This window comes from Rhinopithecus bieti, unplaced genomic scaffold, assembly GCF_001698545.2.
Source record: "Rhinopithecus bieti isolate Rb0 unplaced genomic scaffold, ASM169854v2 scaffold_6946, whole genome shotgun sequence".
In the NCBI taxonomy this organism is placed as follows: Eukaryota; Metazoa; Chordata; class Mammalia; order Primates; family Cercopithecidae; genus Rhinopithecus; species Rhinopithecus bieti.
Genome location: NW_016805697.1, coordinates 1233478 through 1241932, shown reverse-complemented (window position 1 = coordinate 1241932; position 8455 = coordinate 1233478). Strand labels below are relative to the sequence as shown.

Here is an 8455-nt window from a genome sequence, read left to right as displayed (position 1 = left end):
ATATAAACTGGGAATTAATGATACCAAAGCACTTTCAATTTTGCTAGGCATGATAATGGCCATTATGATTATGTAAGAAAATGTCTTTTTTTTTTTTCCAAAGATGCTTATTGAAGTATGTAAGGATGAAATGACAATATATGGAATTTACTTTAAAATATTTTGGTAAGAAAAGGGTGATTAATGAAATCAAATGTGATGACATTTTGAAAACTGCAAAATCTGAGTAACAGTTCACCATCCTATTTTCCCTACTTCTGTGTAAGTTTGAAATTTTCATTATAAAATTACCAAACAGAATGAAAATTCACACTTTCCACTGTAACTACAGTTTTCAAACTTGAGTGTGTCTAAGAAGCCACATCTCATGCAAATCCTAAGAATCATCCCAAAAAATTGTGATTTTATTTGTCTAGGCAAGATGCCAGGTTCCATTTTTAACAAGTGCCTCAAGTGAATCTGATACAGACAATCTACAGCCTCATATCTGAAAACTATACACTTAATGGCTTTACTACAAGTAAACTAAACCTTAAAGGAAAGTCATGATCACATCTCTTACCTGCCCTTCACCTTATCCCACACCTATCTTAGTGTGATAGACATTTAATTAATCCTTTTCCTGACACTATAAATTCCATGAAAGCGGGGCATGTTTGTTTTTATTCACCATGGTGTTCCATTGCATAGCAGAATTCCTAGCACACAGAATACACCAAATAAACATTTGTCAAATGAATGAATGAATGAATAACAGAAAAGAGAAAAGGGAAAGTTAATTGCAGTGCACTGTTTCAAAATTAGTTTGAGGGATGGGTGCTGTGGCTCACGCCTGTAATCCTAGCACTTTGGGAGGCTAAGGCCAATGGCTCGCTTGAGACCAGCCTGGGCAACATGGCAAAACCCCATCTCGACCAAAAAAAATACAAAAATTAGCCAGGCAAGGTGACACATGCCTGTAGTCCCAGTTACTCAAGAGGCTGCGGCAGAAGGATGGCTTGAGCTCAGGAGGTGGAGGTTGCAGTGAGCTGAGATCGTGCCAACACACTTCAGCCTGGGTGACAGGGCCAGACTCTGTCTCAAAAAAAAAAAAAGTAGTTCAAGACAACAATCTGAGAAAATTTTCAATTTCTGGCCAAAAATCTGGTATCAGAAGTAAGAATCAATTAAGAGGGGCACAGGTTGGCTTACCCTTAAAAATATAACACAAGTGTAAGATAACCTCTCGCCTCCCTGACATATCAGACTTTGAACGTTAATTTGAACATCTACCTTTCTATTGTTTAGGAACTGTAATAAAAATATACTCTATATTTCATAATCCCAAACAGAGAGGGCAAGTATACTAGAGAAGAAAACTATATCTTTACATCTTAATAGATAAACAAATGAAAAATTATACTTCCTCTGTTCAGACCTCTACAGTTATGAACATAAGTCACAAATTCAAAAACTAATGCCAAATATAACTATTGAAATTAATGTAGGAACTAGTTCCAAAAACAGCACTTACTAAAGATGGCTGACAATCTTACATTTCTACCCCAACATCATTTAACTGTTTAAGTTTTATTTCTTAAATAATAAATCAATGACAATTTTTTTGAAGTTTTAATTGAAGTGTAATAAACAAAGTCTCATAGAATTTTTATTTTATTTATTTATTTATGTATTTATTTATTTGAGACAGAGTCTCACTTTGACAACCAGACTAGAGTGCAGTGGCACCAACATGGCTCATTGCAGCCTCAACCTCCTGAGCTCAAGCAATCTTGCTACCTCAATCTCCCAAGTAGCTGAGACTACAGGTGGAAGCCACAACACCCAGGTAACATTTTTATTTTTTTTGTAGAGCCGAGGTCTCTCTCTGTTGTCCAGGCCGGTCTCAAACTCCTGGGCTCAAGGGATACATGCACCTTGGCCTCCAAAAGTGCTAGGATTACAGGTGTGAGCCACCATGCCAGGCCTATAATAGAATTTTCAGAGATACAAGGGACATCAGCAACTATCTGGTCCAACCTTTGTTCTACAAATAGGGAAACTGAAGGTTAGATAAGAAAAATTATGTACTTCATCACACAGAGTTAACAGTAAAACAAGACTATGCTCTGAATTTCAGTCCAGTGTTATTTTCACAACACCACACCAATGGCATATTTTTAAGAATAAATACTTTCCATTGTGAATTGCGGTACTATCTGTTCATCTTCTTGAACACATGTGTGTTGTATCCAACAGCTATACTGTGGACTTAAACTAAATGGATATGCCCCCTTTTTAGTGGGGATGAGAATGGAGAAGTAGAGCTATTGGATTATCTTCAGCAATAGAACTCTGTATGTAGTATTTCCTGGTAAGTGGGTTTTTCTATCAATTATCATAATAGAATCTGCAGTTTTCACCATATATCCATAACACCAAAACTTACAATCATGAAGTAAAACTAGTGTAAAATTATGCAAAATCTAATCTAAAACTGAGAATTTACTCTTTGTTCAATATAAAATTTTACATGTAGTTCCTTCTTCTGGATTCAAAACATTTCTGACTCAAAAGATTAATGAATTAACTAATTCATATCTCAGCTGTTACTCTGAGCCACCTCTCTACACATCCACAGGGTGGCTGTAGTGCAAGAGGGCCTATTTACAAAACACATACTGAAAGTATAAAAGATACATACAGAAAGAGAACAAGATAACAACTCAATCTCCATAAATTAGTTCCCAATTGCCTTTTATATCCAACTAAACCCTTGGCACAAAGTAGATACCATGTTATAAATCATGACTAAACAAATAAACAGTCTGTAAAAGATCCTCCCCATTTATTCAATCTATTAATAAATGTCTCAATTTTCAGTTACAATTGGCTTAGATGTCAATAATGCACAGCTAGATTATGAATTTATGAGCAGTTTGAGGTGCTAGATAAATTACTCTGCACTTAGAGAAGACAATAAACATCAACTTCTAGACTGAGCACACTGACTAGTATCTAACAGAAATATTATAAATATGACATATTACAATTGCTTACTAAATACCAAATGCTGTGATAGTTGTTTTGACTGTATTATTCAATTCTTACAACAATCTAGTACTTTTATCCCCTCTTATTTTTCTGAAGATGAAATAGCATTGACAGGTTAAAATAACCCCCTAAAATATTTCAGCAAATACATGGCAGAGCCTAGATTTCAATCCAAGTTTAGGCCCTATACAAAGATTTGCTGAATGAATAAAAATGAATTAGGAGAGTAACTTGTTTTTTTTTTAAAGAAGTTCCTTCAACATACTAACATCCAAAAAAGTCTGGTCCAAACTAACCAGATATGCAATTGATACTAATAACACCTATTAACACACAAATTAGGAACACTGGCAGAGATACAACTTTGAGGCTCAAAGATTTAATGACCTCAGGTATTTTCATTCCAAGAGTAATATATCCCCAAAACTGATCAGTTCAACTGGCAAGGCGTACCGGGAATTAGACAGCAATAATCTAGATTCTAAAATGCTACCCAAAATCTGCTGTAATAACCCAATGAGTGGACTAACACTGTCAAAAAAGTTCACAACAAAAATTCCAGTTTAGTGACAGGGACAATAGTGGAATTAATGACAAAATAGGTAAGTTTATGGGAGGAAGCCTGTTTTGGAATATGAGGGATTTGAGACTAACATGACATCCAAGTAGAGATGCTTACAAGGCAGTCAGATATTTACGGTTTGAAACAAAAGACTAAAAATAAAGATTTGGGTATCATGTGCATAGAGATAACAGTAATTGAAGCTGTAAGAATGGATCAATTCTCCAAGAGAGTGAAGACAAAGGTAAGCATTATAGGCCAAAGATTGAGGCAAAGAAAAAAAGAATGAAAAGATGGGAAAGCACTAGGTCAAGAGAGCCCAGGAAGATAATTTAAAGGAAGAAAAACTCAAATACTAACACCAGAAATTTCATTTACGTTTATCTTCCACATTCTGAACAACTCCCTAATGAGAAATAGTAGTGACAAACATGTACAAAAGGAACAGCACAGTATTAGAACTCAACATGCACTGTTCGACTAACATCGGTTCCCTTCCATCTCCTCCACTCACCCATTGCTACACCTTCACCAGCCAGAAGAAAAGTGGAAAGGTCATATTCTTAACTGGCATCGTGAAGCAGTGTGCTAATAAATATGCTACAAGCAGGATAGCTGTATTTTCAGGAAAAGTATGTCAAACTTCAAAACAAATATATCCATAACCCTCCCAACCACTTTTGTTTTTCCTTTTAAGACAGGTTCTCACTGTGTGGCCCAGGCTGGAATGCAGTGGCACAATCTCGGCTCATTGCAACCTCCCCATCCTGGGCTCAAGCAGTTCTCTGGCCTCAGCCTTCCAGAAGCTGGGACCAGAGGCGCATGCCATTATGCCTGGCTAATTTTTTGCATTTTTGGTAGAAACGGGGTTTCATCATGTTGCTCAAGCTGCTCTCAAGAACTCCTGGGCTCAAGCTATTCACCTGCCTTGGCCTCCCAAAGTGCTGGGATTACAGGCATGAGCCACTGTACCTGGCCTTGTTTTTCCTTTTTAATTTACAAATCATAAGCATCTTTTCCTCTGCAAAGATTAAACAGACTTAACTAAACTCTATCCCTTACTCTGTTTTCAAGGATACTCAAAATCACTGAGAAATGATTACAGGCCCTAGACAAAATAATGAGAAGATAAGGAAGTCAGAAAAAGGGAAATAGCTCCCAATAATCCTTATAAACTGTAACATGGACAGTAAGAAGGACAACTATTAGGACACTGGAAAGAATATGACTTACAGAAAAGCAAAGCTGACTAATTTGAATGCTCTAGGAAACAAGCGAATGGTTATCATAATATAGCTTAATATCTGCAGACTATTTTAGCTTTTATACATAATATGAAGACTGAACTTACTTAGTTCTTGAAAAAAATTATAGGTGTTCCAGAAAAGGTTGGATACCCACTTACCAGAGTTCTTCCAGCTACATTACTCCACACTACTGCAGGTTGACTATCCCTTGTTAAAATGCTTGGGACTAGAAGTGTTTCAGACTGCAGACTTTTTCAGATTTTAAAATATTTGCATATACTAAGATACCATGGGGATGGGGACAAGTCTAAATAAGAAATTCATTTACGTTTCATACATACCTTACACAAACAACCTGAAGGTCATTTTATGCAATATTTTAATAATTTTGTGCATGAAACAAAGTTTTGACTGCAACTCACTGCACAAGGTCAGGTGTGGAATTTTCCACTTGCGGCATCATGTCAGTACTCAAAAAGTTTCAGATTTTGAGCCCTTCGAATTTCAAATTTCAGATTACAGATGCTATTCATCATTAGTGTCTCAACAAAAAAGCTGTTTAGTGGGTAAGGTAGTTAAAAGGACATACATCAGCAAACTTCTGAAACCAAAAGATTTGAAAGTTTCCATTTCCAAGCATGAATCTAGTAAAGGAGGTAGAGAAGAAATAATTTGAAAACCTTATTTTTGGGATTACAAAAAAATCCCTAGAACTAAATTGCCTGTGGCACATAATACACACTAATAAGTAAGTATCAGTTAAACAAATCAGCAAAAGTCAAAATAATAGAGAAAGGCAACCAATGTAAAAGGAGTTTTGCTCCTATAATATATGAGAAGTCCAAAGTCCAGATAGGGGAGAACAAGAACAAACTCACTGAAAAAGTTGAAGTCACCTGATAGGTCACTCTGAATGACAGAATGAATGAATGAATGAATGCTCAATGTTAAACATAAGACATCATGCAAAGAAAATTCATGCTAGATACTACAAAACCGGAAAAAAAGGACTTTTTGTCTCCAAAGGAAATTCAGTCTTGGGCCAGGCACGGTGGCTCACACCTGTAATCCCAGCACTCTGGGAGGCGGGCAGTTTACTTGCGGTCAGGAGTACAAGACCAGCCTGGCCAACATGAAACCCCATCTCTACTAAAAATACGGAAATTAGCCGGGTGTGGTAGTGCACGCCTGTAATCCCAACTACTCACGGGGGCTGAGGCAGGAGAATCACTTGAACCAGGGAGGCGGAGGTTGCAGTGAGCCAAGATCGCACCACTGCACTACAGCCTGGGCAACAGAGTGAGATTCCATCTCAGAAAAAAAAAGGAAAATTCAGTCTTTACCAAGTTCAGATTGATAGGCTAATAATATTTCAGTAACAGCTATCAATAAACGCTGTGGAACTAAACATTAAAAGGGGACAAGATTATAAGATTTCAAGGGGAAAAAAACAACCAAATCTGTCTGTTGACTACTCTCTTTTTCAAAATGTTGTTTTAGAAGTGTCGGCCTCCATGATACCTGGCTGTCCTAACTCCAGAGGCCTTGATTGCTTACTTCCTCCACTCTTCCTCCTTGTTCAACCTTCATCTTTCACCGTTTTCCCTCCACTGTTTCTCCCTTTATCATCGTATCAACTTGCACCTTTGTGCAAATGACTTCCAAATCATTATCTGTAACTATGAGCTCAGTTCTGTATCTCTAACAGTCTACAGGTCATTTCCTCATGATTGTTCCACTATCCCCTCAAACACAACAAATCTAAAATTGAATTTATCTGTAGGCCTATTCTTCAAAGCCAAGCAATTTCCAAACCTGACTTTGCTATTTTTACCATTCTCCCCATAATCCAGGCTCAACTTTTTTAGGGTCATCTGACTACTGCCTCCCTCTTTGGTTCCCCTTCTTTTCCCCAAGCCTGCCAATAAAGTTCCATTAATTCTTCTTTTCTCATTCTCATGCCCCAATTTTGGGCTTCAATCATTTCTGGACTATTACAATAATAATTTTTTAAAACCATCCAATCTCACCACCTCTCCAATCTTTTCCCACGCTAACCCATCTTCCACACAACAGATTCATCTTCTTCATTCATCCTAGCACGGTCTTATTTATAAATATTTAACAGCCACAACATTGTAAAGGCAGTCCAAAATCCTCGGCCTACCAATCAAATCCTCCACAATCTAACCCTAATCTTTCCTTCCAACCTTATCTTCCTTGTTTCCCCAGACCTGTCATAGCCACTCATGCCTCCATCCTCTATTCACGTTATCCTCCACTCCTCCTGAGTACCCTCTATCTAAATCCTACCCATCCATCATAAAACATACTTTGGCTCTCTCAATTCACAGTGACTTCTTCCTCTCAATTTCCAAGAGCATACATTATCTAAACAATCATCTGGAATTTATCACGTTTCTCAATCTGTGAACTGTTTGGCTTTGTTTCTGTGTATATATGTGAGATAAGGTTTTGTCTTCCATTAAATAGATTGGACTCTCAGGGAAAGAGTCCATGACTTATATTTCCTTGTATCCTCCACATCTAAATAAAGGTCCCCACCAAATGAAGCTATAGTAAGAGGCTAGAAGATGATTAAAATAAAAAAAAGAAAGCTACAAAACCCTCCTTATAACACCATCTCATGTAATAAGGAGATCGAAAAGCAAAATAAACTCAAAAATACATGAAAACTGGATAAATATTAAAAGATAAATCAGACTTCTTAGAAGTTATAGAAATCCTTACTAGAAAGATATATTCTAATTCCTTCCACTTATCTCGTTTAATAAAATGTTTTAAAATCCATTGTGCATCAACCTTCTTTACTATTTCTCAATATGAAGAGCATCCATAATGTGGTAAGACATTTCTAACAACCCACAATACTCTTATTTCCTGGTCAGGGATGCTTAAAACAATTCTGAAAGTTTTGAGAAGCTTCTTGTAAAGCCCATACACGTGGAAAAATATGCACGTTAATTTTAAACAATCTACATTAATTCTCCTTTGATTCAAGATGGGATTTTTGAATTGTATTATTTCTTTGAATGGTATTATTTTGTTTCCTTAATCTTAATTCCCAAAATTGAGCATATCTAACATTATTTCACTGAAGACTTTGTGAAATCCTGTCCATATACATACTCCCTGAAACCTTATTTTTAGAGATTGTGTGGTTTTGTTTGGACTAAAAGAGAAATATTATATAACCCTTAGTTGTTCAGAAACTCGTTTACAGAGGAAATGTATCAAACCTAAGAATTCCAATTATTTACAGATAACTGTAGGTTATCAACCACTTAACTATTTTAAAATGGGATTTTGGTTTTCATGTCATAAAACCCTCTTTAGAATGTTTTAAAAGTGACAATGTTAAGTGCCACACCACCAAAAAGTTACAATAACTGTATGGTCGGTACTTTTGTAACCAATAATATAATAAGTTAACATTGTAATGACATATGACCAATTATCTTGGGTTTTTACAATAGTTCAGCCAAAAGTTCCTTCAAACTCAAATCACCTATGAAATTTTGGCTCAAAAATCACTTGCTCAATATCAATTATCCGTTGTCACTTTCAAGGCTAAAACTAAACCCCTAGGAGG

General features: G+C 36.3%; 1 protein-coding gene across 1 annotated transcript in view; it reads right to left on the bottom strand.

Annotated features, from left to right (window-relative positions):
• The window catches only part of ROCK1 (Rho associated coiled-coil containing protein kinase 1), a 153387-nt gene that overhangs the window by 144101 nt on the left and 831 nt on the right, over nucleotides 1–8455 (bottom strand).